This window comes from Lagopus leucura, unplaced genomic scaffold (genome assembly GCF_019238085.1).
Source record: "Lagopus leucura isolate 7727_CA_CO unplaced genomic scaffold, USGS_WTPT01 Super-Scaffold_100001, whole genome shotgun sequence".
NCBI classification, from domain to species: Eukaryota; Metazoa; Chordata; class Aves; order Galliformes; family Phasianidae; genus Lagopus; species Lagopus leucura.
The window spans coordinates 70,378,334-70,395,806 of NW_024962262.1; the positions used below are offsets into that span (position 1 = coordinate 70,378,334).

General features: G+C 40.2%; 1 long non-coding RNA gene across 1 annotated transcript; it reads right to left on the reverse strand.

The window, feature by feature from the left end:
- Positions 1-14,349: 14,349 nt before the first annotated feature.
- On the reverse strand, positions 14,350-16,881 carry LOC122178100. The gene is made up of 3 exons (XR_006178234.1): positions 16,852-16,881; positions 16,148-16,260; positions 14,350-14,416 (listed from the first exon to the last, which is right to left on the reverse strand). It is a non-coding gene; the product is annotated as an uncharacterized LOC122178100 (long non-coding RNA).
- Positions 16,882-17,473: the final 592 nt, after the last annotated feature.

Below are 17,473 nucleotides of genomic sequence, written 5' to 3' on the forward strand. Positions count from 1 at the left end.
AAATGAGACAAAATGGGGAATTGCCCAAGCAGTCAATGTGCTCTGGGACTGGGCATAAACTACACAACCAAACCAGAGGTTTGCACTATGCAGGCACTATTAGTGGAAGTCACAACTAAGAGCAGCTGGATTTGGGGGCATCACATCTCCCTACACTACACACTAACAGGCAGGCAGCACAGAGTGTAGCCTCAGGGTCTGAGTGCTGAGGAGCAGGTGATAGAGCTCACAGTGATAGCCAATGGGAGGAGTTTCAGCAACCCTGTTGTGAGCAAATCAGGAGAAGAACATATTCTTGTGGCCTGAAGAAAAGGCTTCAATCTCAATTCACAGGGCAACTTGACATTTAGATGTGGCACCAGGCTTCTGAAACTCTTTTTACCACCTTAAGCTCCCTACACAATGCCTAAAGAGAGCATCAGCCACCTGGGAAAAGAATACAAAGAAGCCAGCAGGAAAAGTTAGGCCAAAGAAAATGCCAAGGAAAGACTAGTGCCTGGAGGACTTGGACTCAGTCTTTAAAATCTGTTTCCAAAGGGAAATCTTAGCCATGACACTGTTTCATGTTTTGCTGATGGAAAGCTGCAAACAGCACCAATCCCACTACACCCAATAATCCTGCAACTGAGCATTCATCCTGGTGCTGAAAAGCAGATTCAAATTTTGCCTCTGCTCAGTTTTAGGAAAAGTCATGGACAGGCCTGTTGAGATGGGACAGGGTCCTTAGAATAAGTCAGGGAAACTTAAGTATTCTGTACGGAAAATATTTGGTGTCTCTCCTATTACAGTTATTTGAAAATGTATCTGAACACTAACTGGGGAAGGGACCTGAATGCCATCCTCCCCTTTGCTTTCTGTGTGAAGCAAAACAACTTCAAGAAGTCTGGAGTTTCACCCCAGAGTATGCAGCTCCACTACAAAGGATATAAAGCTCAGGTTCAAGCTCCATCTTACATGGAACAGTTATGGTGCCAGCTAGAAAAATGATCCAGTGTTGTACTGCAGCACTGAAATCTTTGGAATATAAGTATGATTAGTAGGCAACAAAACCAGGTTGTTGGAATCTCAGCTTCATAGAGAAGTTGCATGTCCTTCTTTAGCTCAGGGGTTAAAAAAAAAGCTGCTAAAGCACTCCAAATCAGTGATGTATTGGGAAATTCATCCCACTCACTACCAGTAGCCCATGAGTCTGACAGGGGAACAGAGATCCAGCACACTTATATCATCCATCTACCAAGATGGTAGAAAAAAGGAGCATAGGAGAGGCTGGAAAGCTTATTACAAGCGTACTGCTTGTTACATGCACTTGGTAATGCTTTTGTCTAAGATTACATTTCAGAACAAGAAATATGTGTGATGCACACTGAAGGGGATGCTTGATCTCTGGGAAGCCTCCCAAGAGAGCAGAGCTGCCATTACCTGTAGGGCAGCCAAACTGCACAGTCTGGTATGTCATGGTTATCAGAATGAGAAAGTGCCACTTTGGATCAATAAGCTCCTTGGAGCCCCTGACACAGCTAACTGAGGCTTGCAGATAGTGAACTTGGAGACCCAAAAATAATTTGTCACCATCACAAACCTCATGGCCACAACGTTCAGTAGTACTTGTCTTCCTTGGTCAGGCCTGGTGTGAACGCTTTCACAATGAGCCTTTCCCAATTAACTGGTAGACTGATACACGTCAAACTAAGTGGCCTACCTGCTAGTCTGATCCCTTGTATATCACTCATCCTTCAGTCATGTGCAGTGACCCTGTATGGGAAACAGCAATATTCAACTCTCTTCTGAACAGATGTTCTGGTTTGATTTTAAGGTATGAAATCAAAGAAGGGGAAGATCCTCTTTTGCAGTTTATACCACCGGTTTGCCATTTGCTGTAAAACAATCTGTAGAGTATTTACATGTCTATCACAGCTCCTGACTATTTATATGTATAAGTAACCAGGTTAAAAAGCCTTTTACAGTTTGGTATTTTTCTATCCCCTGGTCTCAAGAACGTAGATACTTAGACATAACAAGCTGTACCCAATCTTCTACTTGATAAGCTAAACAAACTGAATTCTTTAGGGCTTTCTACAAGTCAATTTCACCAGCTGTTTTATCATTTGTGGCACTTTTTCGTGCCTTTTCAGCCTCACTTTAGGAACAGTTGATGTCAAAATGGGATGCAGTATTGCAGTGTCAGTACCACCAGTGCCATAGCCAGAGAACATTACCTTACTTATGCCCCATTCATGCACTGTTAGTCCAAGATACCATTAACCTTTTTTGACAACAGCATAACTGTGGGAGCTCATGCTGGCTTGCTTATCCTTTGATTGCTAAATCCTTTTCTGGGTCCATTCCTGCTGGGATGCTGCATCCTATTCTGTAGGCATGACCTTCTTTCTTTGCTTCTAAAAGTGTGTCTGTGCAGTTAGCTACTTAAATACATTTCACTTAAATAGGTCAAGCTTATCAAAAAGTCAAGATTGTTGCATGCAACATTTCTAGTCTCTTTGTTTACCGTTCTCCATAAGTCATACACCTTAATCAACAGAGGAGATATATTTACTTCTGAATCACTGATGCAAATATTTAATCACTTCAGGCCTAACATTATCACCAGTGGAATCTTAATCAAAACATGCCCATTAGAAGTTTCCCCTATGATGATTGCCTTGAGATGTGTTAGTTTACCACTTTGCTAAACTACTTAGCTTATTTTGTATTACTGTATAGTATTGGACAGGTTCTCACAGGATACCAGTTCAAACCTCTCAAGAGTGTAGCTATATGACATGTGAGTGTGCATGTATATTCATAAGTCAGGGCTGTATCTGCTCATGAAGAAGGGAGCCATGATCTGGCTGGGGCAGGCTCAGAAAAGGGCAGTCTTCTTGGCAGATGGCATTGAAAGCACAGGTCATTATTACTTTGTCTCAAGCTGGTTTCATGCTCCCAAACCCAATCCAGCCCAGCCTTTTCTGAATTATGGTGCAACACTATTAAGGATAATGGAATTTCCCCAGGATTCCAAGTTTAATTCAACTCGATTAAGTTTCTCTGATATTTTTATAGTCACATAAAAGAGTTGAAACTATCCAGGCTACTGTTTTAAAAGTTTGTAAAATTAAGTGCTATGTAGCATCCACCTCCATCCTAAAAACCTTACTTCTTAGTACTTTGTACTTCCTTGAATTCATCAGCTTACTCACACCATGCAGGTATTTTCTGAATACTAAACAGAAATATTTATTAAATTACTATTTTCTGCATTCATCAGGCATCTCAGGTTCATGGCAGGTCTGTCTCAGACTCTTTGTACATTGTCTTGCTTGTATACAGACAGACTGGCATGAGTGGCCCCTCAGCAACTGGTGGTTTCCAGTCCAGTAGAGACAGTAAGCACCCAACTACCTTGCTTCAGATATGGTGTTTTTAAGCATTACCAATCTGCTATTTTTAAAAACTCTGGCAATGGCTCACTACTGACACACCCATGTTAAAGTCTGCTTGTATTTCCACCAAGGTGCGTTCTGCATAGTGCATGAACTACTGGTTGTATCCAGTAGTCCTTTATTTTCCTTTTCTTTCTATTTTAAGCCATTCAGATCTACTTTCTATTTATCTGAGCACACATTGTGGACGTCTGGACTCTTGGTGAAAAGTTCCTCGCAACCACATGTGAATATTGCTCTGGTTAACCTATGCTCAGTGGCAGCAGGTTGTATCACTGAGGGAAGACAGACCACTCACATGGACATCCCAAACTAATGCCAGTAATCCACTGAACTTAGCTCAGATAATGTTTCCGAGTAGAAGAGGATATGCAGGAGGGACATAACAAAGTAACCCCACTTTGGATGGAAATGTCTCAGAGTCATTTTATTGAGAAGATGTCAACAGGTTTGTAACAGCTTACCAGATTTTGACTGTGAAAGGAAGGTGAAGAGGAGAAGGAGCCCTCAAACAGGTCTTGGATAGAATATTAGCTTCCCAGCTCCCGCCAGCCCAGTTGGTGCAGTGGATTGAAAGCCATCACCAGCATCCTCGCCCGCCAGAGGCTGAGCAGACTGACAGGATAACAAGCAGGTTCCTGCAGAGCCATTTCACTCTGGCAGTTTTCCAGCATAAAGCTCTTGGGCTGAAAAAATGACAAGCAATTTTGTGCGTTGAGTCTGTGTCAGAGGTAGTTCCAAAATTGAATAGCCATTCCATTCTCTTATAAGCCCCTTAACTCCTCCAGCTCTCTTGTCAAGAAATCGAGTCAAGCAAAAAAGAAATCACTAAATATTGTGCTTGTAACCTTAGTGAAAGAATGACTAATTAAAGTCATCATGAAATAATTACATACTGCATTGTACAAATGAAAAGGGAAACTGTTCCCAGCTACCCATGGAAACATCATTTAATAAAAGGGAAGGAGACAATTGCAATACAAGCTGTAGGATGAAGAAAGAAACCCTATTTTCTCATATTTTGGATACCAATCAGTTCTGATGTAGCACAAGTGAAATAAAACCAGATTACCCTTTACAGTGACCCACAGGCTTTCTTTGCAGGACTTCTTTTTGGCAGTGGCAGATCAGTCCACATTTTCCTGCAAGTTAAATATAAATATGACTTACACACTTTTGCACCATCATGTTGCAAAATGACAACACAGCAAGTGCCAAGTTACTATAGCAAAACAGGTAGCACTTATTAACATGAGAATGAACAACTCAAGGTGAATGGAGTATTCAAGTATGAAATAGGCTGGAAATTCTCCCTCTGATCTGAATAAGACTTTCAGCACTTTTTGCTGAATTAAGGAAATTGTTTACAGAGCAGTATGACCCCCACTCATTATTAATATCAGGGCCATACTCAACCTTCCATGCACATAAAAATTCAAAAGAAGGGACAGAGGGGTTCATCTATCTATCTAGTTCATCCGTCTATTGGATGAGACATCTGCTAGTTTCCTTGTCTGAAGCAGACAGGTTGCTGGCAGTGAGAATCATAGCAGGTGCTTCCCATCAGGCTTGCAGAGCATTAACACATCCCTGATTCTTCGCTACTCTCGGAACCCTATGTGGTAGGAATGATGAATTTGCAATGATGGATAATGATCTCTCATGAAGGAGTGAAGCAGTCATTGTTCTCCTTAATATTTTTCCTTAGTTCTTGAAGTACTCACTCACAAGTCCTGAATTTAGCAGTAAAAGAGTTTTCAGCTTTTCCATGCTTTAATCCTTTTATTTCTTCCCTCCTCCCTCATCCTGCATATCTGCACATGCGTATACTTTCTTTAGGGCCTGTATTGCACATTCTTTGATGATACACATGAGCTGGCTGCAGCTCTGCATGCAAGCTGCATAGGCTGGGAGGCACAGTGATGTAGACGAGGGTGTGTGCAGTAATGCCCTGGTGTGTCTGAGCATCTTGTCCAATGCAGGTATGTTGGGGACAGGATGTCCCCTCATGATCGAGGTGAGAGGAGTGTGCTGGTGGCATGTTGGACAAGGATGGCACCTTCTTCCAAGGCATGAAAGCTGGGGAGGGGTCTTCTTTTAAGACCTGCAGCCTTCTTATAACGTAGACATCCATGATACCATGTTGCTCCAAGTTCCCTTAAGAATCATGTAGTCATACAACCATTAAGGTTGGAAAAGGCCACTAAGACCATCTAGTCCCACTGTTCGCCCATCTCCACCATGCCCACTAACCATGCCACTCAATGCCACAACTTCACAGATCTTGAATACTTCCAGGGATGGTGACTCCACCACCTCCCCGGGCAGTTTTTGCCACTGCCTCACCACTCTTTCTGAGATGTTTTTCCTAATACCGAACTTGAATCTCCCCTGGTGTAACCTGAATCCATTCCCTTTCATCCTATTGCTGTTACTAGAGAAAAGAGGTCAGCCCCCACCTTGCCACAATTTTCTTTCAGGTGGTTGTAGAGAGCAATAAGGTCTCCCCTGAGCCTCCTTTTCTCCAGGCTGAGCAAGCCCAGTTCCCTCCACCGCTCCCCATCAAACTTGTGCTCCAGAACATTCACAGCTTTGTTGTCCTTCTCTGAACACACACCAGGGCCTAAATGTGTTTCTTGTAGTGAGGAGCCCAAAAGTGAACACAACACTCAAGATATGTTCTCACCAGAGCTGAGTACAGGGAGATGATCGCCTCCCTGCTCCTGCTAGCTACGCTATTTCTGATATAAGCCAGGATGCTGTTGCCCTTCTTGGCCATCTGGGTGCACTGGTGGCTCAGACGACTGGTGGCTCAGCATTGATGAACATCCCAAAGTCCTTTTCCTCTGTGCAGCTTTACAGCTATTCTGTCCCAAGCCTGTAGCATTGCAATGGATTGTTGTGATCAAAGTGCAAGACCTGGCATTTGGACATGCTGAAGCTCATACAATTGGCCCCAGCCTATCTAGATCCCTCTGCAGAGCCTTCCTACCTGCAGGCAGATCAACACTTCCTCCCAACAAATGAAAGTATTTCTTGTTGGCTTCACCTCATCTAAAATAGACATGTAAAGCAAAGGCAGATGAATCCTGTTTCAGGGATCTCATTTTCCTCTCCTAATTACAAATGCCCTCATACCTGTCATACTGAGCAGCAAATACAGCTGCATCTTCAGGAATAGACAGAGCTGTGGTCTCACAGGGAGGGCTCTGTCCTTTGGGACAGCCTCACCAGGTGGCAGGAGCTGTACCCTGCAGATTTAGGCACCATGCAGCAGAAGAGAAGGAAAAGGATATTTTCCTTGTACACTAATTAGGATTTGAAAACTAAAGCAACAGCCTCCCCAGGGCAGTAGTCATAGCACCAAGCCTGTCAGTATTAAATAAGTGTTTGAATAATGCTAATGCTCTCAGGCATAACGTCTGATTTTTGAATGGTCCTATGTGGACCCAGCAGTTGGACTAGATGTCCTTGTGGGTCCCTTCTAACTCGAGATATTCTGTGATTCTATAATTCAGGTTCTTGTATGCAATGCTCAGTGCCAAGTGAATCCTCTGATAGCTGACACTCTGCAGCCATCCATTTCCCCAGACTAGAGAAATGATTAGACAAGTGAAATGACCTTAGTAATAGCTAAGGAAAATGACACTTGGAATATCAGACTTTTTAATTAGCTGAGAGCTAATATTTAATTACATTTTTGATTTATAGGGTGTTTTTTACTCAGATAATTTGGCCATGCTCATAAAATTATATCTTTTTTATAGTGATTTACTTTAGATGCCAACTCAGTAAAAATCTCCATAAGAAGTATCAATAAAAACTAAGAATCCATACTACTGTATGTGGCTTCTGAATGTAAGAATAGAAAAAAAATTAACATTTTGAACATACTTGATGTACAATTACCCTTTTAATCAGCAGAACAGGATGCGTGGTGGTGCAGTGAGACAAATTAAAGTTTAGGAGCTTGTGTCAATACCATACCACAGTGACAACACCACAACAGCAGTGTCTAAGTCCAACAAATGCATCAGTCCCCTGACTCGAGCTGTAAGCAATTCCTTAATCTGCTGCCAACGTGACACTCTGAATCAATCCAGAGCATACAAAAGAAAGAGGGGTGAATGGGGGAAACAAATCAAAACCTTTTTATTTCAACGTTTTCATGGGTTTCATGGTTTCAGGGCCATGCTTTATATTGGTATTTAGGCACTCGAAGAGACAGGCAGGATCACACTGAGATTCCCACAGACACTTTCTTCCCTTGCTTCTGTGACTGTAATCCTGCTATGAGTAACACGTGCTGGAAAAGAAAACACTTTGGGTGGCTTTGAGACAGAACTAAAGTGCACTACAAAGGCCACTAAAAGGAGAGTCAGCTTTCAGGTTGCCCTGCTGCTGAGATTGAACCAATAATTTAGGAATTTTTGAAGTTTTTAGTGCAAACCGTTCGTGGAGCAGCTGGTATGGGTACAGGGAGCACCATCTGCTGGGTACTGCTGCACAGTGCAGCACCTTGATTTGGTAATTTCATGTAATTTCGTGAATAGTTTTCTGTTCATGTCTAATCAATGCATTAATAAGATTTTTAGAAGCTCAGAGATAGTCTTATGTGCATCCAATCTCAAACAGACAAACAAACAAAAAGCAACCGATGGACCAACAAAAACCTTCTTTATGAAGCTAGAAGAAAGGGAAGAATTGCCACTAAAGTAGCTTTGAAGCTGGTTCCTCCTGTCTTTTTTAAATTAACCCCAGAGATTCTTTTTTGTTTGTTTGTTTTTGAATTTTTTTGCTTGACTATGCACATGTGCCACGGGATCACATGCCTGCACTGATTCAGTGGAACAACTAGAAGTGAACCACAGTAAACTAGACTGGACTTGGCTTAAGTGACCTCAGTGGTCACAAAGGCAACATGCTGATCCCATGAAAGAACCAAGTCTTCCCAAAGGCATTCTGACTCTTCTAAAGTCCCATCTAACCTGCACTCACGTTGATGCTAGGGCAGGATTGTGAGGAGCTTAGAAAAGGACATTTTCAAGCAAGCAGTGAAAGCTTTCATTTCTCTGGGCTCAAGCATCTATTATTGCTTTATGTTCTAGCATAATTTCATGTCTCCACAGACAGCAAGAATGACTGAAAAGAGATGGGAGAGAGCAAAGAACAGCTTTAGCAGCTCAAGGCAAACTTTTAGCTGGGGGCATGAGACAGCTGACTGGATGTGAGCTGGCCACATTCCAGCCTCTCACTGCAAGCTTTCTAACCACAAGCTGAGCACAGCCTATTATTTCTTAAATGTTTGAAAGCTGAGTCCTTCAAGAACCAATTAACACTTGGAAATAATCAACAAACAGACATGTTTAGACAGTAAAAATGTTTAAGCACAACCTCTGTTTAGCAGCAGCACTGTTTATTTAGTATTTAGTTTATTTAGTAGAAATCATGTTTCCAGCAGGCAGAAGCACCCGTTTGATCCAGTCAGTAGTTGCTGAACAGATACATTATCAGTTTGGGTCTCCAGAATGTGATGATCTGGGATTACTAAATTCTTACAGAGTAAGAATCACAGAATGGTTTGGGTTGGAAGGGACCTCACAGCCCACCCACTCCAACCCCTGCCTTGGGCAGGGCTGCCCCTCACCAGCTCAGGCTGCCCAGGGCCCCATCCAACCTGGTTTTGAGTGCCTCTAGGGATGGGGCACCACAGCTTCTCTGGGCAGCTGTGCCAGCGCCTCACCGCCCTCTGGGGAAAGAATTTCCCCCCGACATTTTACATAAATCTCCCCTGTTTAGTTTACAGCCATTTCCCTTTGTCCTATCACTATCACACCCTCCTACTTATAAGCTCCCTTCAAGATCTTGAAGGCCTGTCTGGATCCTTCTCTTCTCCAAGCTAAACAAGCCCAGCTCCCTGAGCCTATTTTATGAGGAGTGCTCCAGCCCTCTGATCATCTTGATGGCCTTCCTCTGAACCCACTCCAACAGCTTCACATCCTTCTTTTGCTGAGGGTCCTAGGCCTGGACACAAGCAATGGGAATTTGGATTATCAATTGGAATATTTCTTTTTGCTAGGTTATTTTCACATTTTAACATTTTAAAAGAAATGTCAGCAAGTTCTTCAAGTTCCTATTACAACATCAATCATAAGTATTAGACACAATCCTAAAAGCTTTGGCTTTAATCACAACATACGAAATGGAAATGGCAGATTAGCACTTAGAAGGTAGCTGAAATTTGAACAGTGGAGGCTAATATCACCCAACATAGAATAAGGCTCACAAAATAGGTAGCTTGTCTTTTATCTTCAAGCTGTTGGAGTTGGAATGCTGGGTTAGGTGGGCCTTGTCTTCTAAGCCAACACAGGAAATCTTAAACAGCGGGCTGAAATAGTTCTCGATTCTTATTCTGCTGGCACTCACGAGAGTAATATCAAGTCATGAGGCTTTTTAGAGGCCAGAAGGCAAATGCTGCCAGAAAAAGAAACATCCAGACCTTGTAAAAAAAAAAAATGTAAAATCTCAACATTTGTGGTGAACCTTCTGTGATACTCTCATTTGAATACCGCTCTAAAAACTTCAGAGGATATACCTTGCAGAGATTCACCTGAGTAAAATATGCATTATCTACACTTTCTATATTTCCACACACAGACACAAAAAAGGTATGAAACATTAAGATATGGTTGGTGTGTGTTGGGTCAGTGTTCTACTTTCAGACTAACACATGTCATGCTGTCTTACAGAAGTCTCACTTATTGCTTAGTTTATTACCTTCCATATTTAGGAATTTCAATATCGTACCTCTATTTTTTACTGTTTTATAGAGAATATCGTTTGACTGGAAATGCTGTTAGTACCACAGATGAGATGGCCCAGAGCCTTCTGCAGAGTTTCTTTGTTTGAAAGCATTCTTCTCTCCTCCTGTGTGATAGACCTTACAGCAGGTTAGACAAGAGTCTCACCCTGGAGATATAAACAAAAGCCAGCTATCGAGGTAACTTTGGATATCTTATCCTCAGCCATCTCTGTCCCACATTCTGGCCCCACATTTCAGAGCAGAAAATGTACACAAGCCAGTCTGACTGCCACTTGAAAATGAGGAAGAAATACCCTGGGAAAGGGAGTGCTCTGGCTCTTATTTTCAGAGACTTCTCAGTGTCTAGATGCCACAACATGGTAGTATAGGGTATTTTTGGAATATGACAAAAATGCTGGATGCAGTAGATCTAACTTTTCATGTTTAATCTAGTTCAAACAAATTGTGGTGCTCTTAAATCATATACTGGACCAAGGTAGCTTTGTTGTTGATGGAGGGGGCCATCTTCCCCTTGTGCACCTTGGAGAGAGTCCACTTTACACAGAAGAAACAACAGATGCCTTCAGAACACAAAATTGTAAAAATAGAAATTTTATTTGTAAAACTTTTGGGGAAAAAAACATTTAAAATACCATATTTCTTCAGAGATAAAGGCATTTTACAAGGACTATTCCTAGAATTCCATAGTACAACCCTGCTGTACATGGTCTTTAGTTCAACGTTGTTTGCAAAGATATCAGAAAGCTTTATTAACAATAAGATTGCTGTTCAAAGTAGACCCCTCAAAAAGAATGAAAAAGTATTAAAATAAGCAAAAGAACTCATTGGTATTTTCAGCACAGCTCACCAGAGAACTTATATTTATAGACAGAATGCATTGTTAAATGTTATTTTCCCATTCAAGGAAAAATAACAGCAAAAATCAGCTGTATTTAAAACATGCAAGAAATAATTTTTAATAAATATTAATCACACCGAGGTGGTCATGCAACCAGCACAGACCATTGGCATCACACCAACACTGCCTCTAAGCCCAGGGCAGAGATCATTGCTGGCTGTGATTTCCACTGGGACAATATTAGAACCTGAACTAAAGCAGCCTACATGTGTTGAGGCCAGCACCTAGACAGCTCCACCTTTCTGCTTACCCAGGTCCTTGGCAAGATTCATCCAGGAGCTGTAGGAAAGGATACACAAAACCTGACTGCACACAGAGGCTCTTTTCAGTGCTAATGTCCTGTAACATGCTACAATTCTGGACACTTCCCTACTCTAACTCTTGCTAACTAACCATAATGCAATCAGCACAAACAAAGGGCGTGAACTGCTCAGAGGACTGGAGCCAGGGTCTCAGAACATCACAAGGTATTCAGTGCTTCAGTACTTCAGTGCTGAGCATTGGCATACAGACAAAATACACAGACGCAGGGAGAACTGCTTTGAGATTAAATAAATAACTCCTACTGAACATGTCTACAGAAATATACTGCCTTTTATTATTTGTTCAGCACTTTCCAAGGAGAAAAATACACCACAGGAGAAGCAGACAGTAACCTCATTGGGACTGCAGCTGAGAGTGGTGAAAACAAATGAAGGCTGTTTCTTTCCATTTCCCTGGAACACAGGGTATTGTGCAGAGCCACTGGATCCACTGGGGTGCTTTCAGCAGACTCTGCTTTGGGATTATCATGGGCAAGGCAAAACAGTATTATATGACACACTCTTGCCCAGCTTTCTTTGACAGGCATAAATTAAAATGACAAATTACTTCAGTCCAGATGAAGCTTTTTATCCCTTCTCCCATCTTCTAGTAACAAGTCAAGCTACTCAATTACTGATTTCCTATTAAATGACATTTCTATCTCTCATGCTATCCATTTCTCACATGAAGGCATATGTTTCTTCATAGCCCAAGAGTTAAGGAACCAAGTCTTGAATTCAGAAGCCTTCAGATAATTTTCCTGTTCCACCAGAGACATCTGTGACAAGTCCATACTGCCCAGATTTATCTCACTTTCCTCCAGGCTCTAAATCAAGCTGTATATGCTAAAACATGAACTGTCCTGGGCCCATTTTACAGTCACTGGAGAGAAAAAGGCATCTTCATATGGTGATAAAAATCTCATGTTAGATGAATCACCTGGGCTCAGATTTGTGGTCAGGTGTCCTGCTATTGGTACAAAGATCAGTTTGATCTTGATTGTACAAAGTCAGTTTGCTGTGTCATCTAAACACAAAAGAATATTGAACAGTTCTAATTTTGTCTCTTTATGTGCAATCCAATGGCTAGGAGTCATTGCAATGCTTAAAAAATAGGGGTAGTATAAACAGGAGTTTCTCAGTACCTTAGTCTTCCCCACTTCCTATGAGGAAAATACGAAGTTCCTTATCCAAGAGTAATGTTGAAAGGATAATTCATTAGAAAATAATTCATGAGCTCAGCAAAAGACATTGGGAAGGAGAAGGTTGGGTTATCTTAGTTTAACATAAATGATTAACAAAGATGAAAGTATTTTAAGACAAATATATTAATTTTCCCCTGTATCCAAAATATGTAAGTCAAAATGATGGCTTACATTACAAGTGCTTGTAGACAAAATTTCCCAGGAGTCCTGTAGGTTCAACCAGGTATTTACCTGATCTTTTCTTCTTCCAAATATAAACCAATATTAGAAGAAAAATTAGCACTAGTGCAACTCCAAATAAAACTCCAAGGACAATCACTGCCACTTTCCAGGAAGAACTTCTTTCAGTTGATGGAAGAAGTTGTCCAGTAGACAGAGCTGGAATTTAAAACACATTTTAGAGATATTAGTTAGAAATTATTAAAAAGGAGGAGTAGGAAAGCTTGGAGCCCAAAGTGACATCTGCATTTTATTTCTGGACAGCTCTGAAACCTCTGAATAATGTAAAAATGTTTTTGTTTGAAGTAGAGCTTTTTTAAGTGAGAAATCTTATGGATCCATCTCCTTCTGAAGGTTCTTGAGATCTCTTGGTGACACCTGTCATCAACAGATTTGAGGTTTTGTTTGGTGGAAAATGTCTGGATGGCTCTGGGAGAAGACAACTCCAGTTTGCACCTCAGAAAAAGTTACTCCAAGGTGTGAAAAACTGGTGTAAAAGGTAAAATGTACATAATTTAACCCTCAGTCCTTACACTTGCACAGGCAACTTTATAAAATTATTTGAGACCTAAACTGCTAGTCTGTCGATTGCTCCAGATGAAGACAGTGAGAGGGCTGTAAGGTGTGTAAACATATCTCATCTCTGTAATAAAGATGCACTTGGTGGAAGGGCACATAGACTAAAGGATAGTGCTAGCCAGCCTTTTATAAAATACATTAACTAGGTCTGAGAGTGCACCTGTGTTGCATGAAACCACCTCAGCTCACAGCAGCTCAATGCAAAAAGGGCTTTACCAGTAGAGTGAGCACAACAAATACCATATTTTGGATGAATATCCCTTTGCACAATTTCTGCTTTCCCCCTCTGCCTCTCAGCAGCTCTGCAATACTTCGTGTTACTAAATCCACACTGCATCTAACCAGGAAAGCAGGTGTCAAAGGTTTTTGAGAGTTGTCCATTAGACAAGAGGAACCCTTCCAGCACATCTGTACCAAGGGAAGTGTTATAGGTGCCACTACAGAAGAAATAGGGATTCTCCTTCCCTTCTTCGCAAATGGCACATCTCTTTCAGGATCTGTGTGGAGCATGTAAAAATGGCTACACACTGCCTAACCCTCCTTCTGTGTAAAGATAATCCATTCTTATGGAAATGGCTAAGCTATTTAAAGTAGATCTGTAATCTACATGATAGTTGGAATATGCTTTCTCTTTAAATAGATATGCAAATCTCTTAAAAAGAAGTTAATTTATCTGCTTTTTTACATAGAAGAATATCTGATCCCCTAATCCCCAAACCACTACAGAAAAGATGTTTTTAGCATCACTTACATTGTACTGTTACTTCAGTTTGATCACCAAACTTGCTCTTTAATATTTGGCTTAGGTATTCCTGCACAATATCCACATCAACAGGCTCTTGTTTTTGCAGTATAGAAATAAAATCAACAATCACACTCCCGGGTCTGAATCCAAGCACCATAATATCAAAATGATCATCTTTCAATTTGATGCGCATTTCTGAAACAATCTGTAGAAACAGAAATTTATGTTTGTCTCATTGTGTCAGTCAACTGAGATAAAGCAGGAATTATTGCATCAGGATATTTACTTTCTGAATTTCTCCTCCTTTCAGTGTTGTCTCATTGGAATAACAAACAGAATAATGACAGTCATTTTTTGTCAAGACCAGTAAAATACGTATGGAAGGATTACTGTGGAGCAGAATGCAGTCTGCATTGAAAATATGCCATCAGACTTTGACTTTCAAAGCAGTAATCTGTTTAGTTAATCAGTATTGCATTGGAATTAGTTGTCCTTCTCCATAAGCTACAAACCCAACTGCAAAGAAAAAAAAAAGTACTTAAAACTATGCATAAGGTTTCTAAAATTATTGTTAGTTGCCCTTGTTGTATTTTTTTTTAAACAGCTCAACCTTGAGCATGATTGTCATGCACATGGTATCAGGGCAGAACTTGCTGTTAGAAATTTTGCCCTATTGTAAATTACTACCCAACTAGAATAGTCTACCTCTATTCTTCTCCTTGGAATAACCCCCATCTCAGACTACACATCCCTACAAACTACACTAAGATTATGTTTTTCTTTTGCCCACTGTGAAGAAAGACTTAGAAAGGAAACCTGGACTATGCAGATGAGTGTTAAAAAAAATCAGAACTATAATTATAGTGTAGCATCATCGTGGAATTTAAAATAAGTAATTCAATATTCTAATTGTATTTATAAAAAAAAACAGGCAACGTTGAAACTGACAACATGTTCAGTCACAATAGTACATTTTGTTTGGTTTTATCAAATTTTAAAGAAAAGTGTAGAAATAATAAGAAAAGTGCAATATGCCAGGATAAGTGAAAGTTTATTAAAAGGCAACAAAGAGATTTTTCTTCCATTCAGTCAGGTTAGCAGAAGCCTGTTAAACTGACTGAAGTCAATTCTCTACCCATGAGTTCGAGAAACCAAAATTAATAAGACAATCACTTCTGAGTTGGTGTTGTGAGAACAAAGTAATTACTGCTTATGAAATCCATAGGGATTTTTAGGTAAAAAGTAAAAATCACACTAAAAATATTTTTCTCTGTTGGTTACACAAAAGCAGACTATTCCAGTCTTACAACAGTGGTACCTTTCTAGTGGATTCACATGTATCAGGATTCCTGGGTGCTGTGTAAATTGACTAGTCCTTTTCTTTAACATTCCCTTAAAGATGGCTAAGTCTGCTGCTTCTACATATCAGCTTTACTAGAGTCATCACCATCTTCAGTTTCTCCTTGATACAGTCTCCTCATTCCCTCCTCCAATCCACCAGCCACTACTCTGAAGAAAATTCACGATGATCTGGGCTAACAGTACCCACTGGTAAAGGTCCCATATTTCCCTGTGCGTTTAACTACTTTTTTCCCCCCTTCTCCACAGGCACATTTAGCAAAGTAGAGGAAAATTAAGGAAATAGAAAGTTGCTTGTGTTGTAAAAAAGAATTTTAAATAATCTCTCACTAAATACTGCACATTTGAAGACTAGGTAGGCAATGTACCCCTCCTCTCTAGGTGGCATGATTTGTCTCCTTTGGCCAATACAGTTGTTGTTGAGCAAGTGATTCATGTGCTAGTTTATCGAGGAGGAATTATCTTTTTCTCCTATTGCAAATCTTGATTTAACAAAGAATGTAAGTGATCAGCATTGCTAATTTCAAAAAATTTTCTCAGCTTACTTGTGGTGACAAACAAGATTACAGCAACTTACTTCTGTTTTGATACTTTCAGACATCGCTTTGTAGCCTCCACTATCAATGTCATAAAGGGAATTGTTAAATGTCTGGTTTTTTAACAAAGCTCTGCAGGCAAAGGATTGGTAGCCTGAAAAAGAAAGAAAAAGAAAACAGTGGGTGAGCCTTGGGACACCACTTTACAGTTGCTTTATGGACTTTGTTTTCTTATGTTATCAGTATGTAACACTAATTGATAGAAACAGGATCTAATCAAATAGTAAGAAAGAAGTCTATCACACAAGTGTTTACTGGCTTCTGAACCTTCAAAGTTGTCTCCTCTTCAAATTTGCCTGCCATCACAATCCTCACATTGTTAATCATTCCTGTATTATTCAGGGCATATCCCACTCCCTCATTCAACAGTCATTTTCCAATTGATCTCAGCAGAAGTAAGATCAGCATATTAGAGTCTGCAAAACACTAAGTATGCTTCAATCCTCATGAGTAGGTGGATAAGCTCTAAGCTAAAAGAAGTACACTTTACACAGAAAAGTCCTGTCTGAAAATAGAGATTCAGGCTGACATTAAGTCAGTTTCTTTACCAAAGAAATGTGAACTTCAGATGCTATGTGAATTGGCATAAGGAAGCAGATGACAAAACACTCATGAAAGATACTATATTGTGAAATGATACTCTAGAGTCACGAACAAATAAAGAATAAAATTATATAAAACCTACTTGAGCATATGATATATTTTAAGTCTGGACAACCATGATTCTGTGATAGGCAAAAATCAGTTCTGTTGAAACAGGAAACAGTATCTGCAAAATAAATAACAAAATCAAGAGAATTGCCTTTGTGCACGGATGATTACTGCTGAGAATGTGGAACTGCAGATAATGACAATTGAGTGTATCAAAAAAGAGGCAAGTGGTAGGTATGTAGGGGAAGTGCATAAAAGGGAACTCCACAGTTAACTTCTAGAATAATAGTCCTAGAAGGGTTTTGAAAGTAGTCATACAATCTCCTAGAGAGTGGAAAAGACAGTTGCAAAAAAGAGAGTTCTATAGAGCAGGCAAGAAATGATGGAAGAAAGTAAGAATTGCATAAAGAGAAATTAGATATTTCAAAGGATATTAAAAGTAATAATGAGAATTTTCTCGGGGACTGGGAAAACATGATAAAGTGCAATATAATTTTATCAAAAGTACATTGGGCTAACATAACCTAATCCTTTGACAACTTGATTAAGATCTCTTCCAATCTTTTCCAATAAAGTGCTAAATAATATTTTTAGAGGAAAAAAAATGTGTATAAAGGAATAGGCTAATGGGAAGATGGAAACAAGTAGCTTCAAAA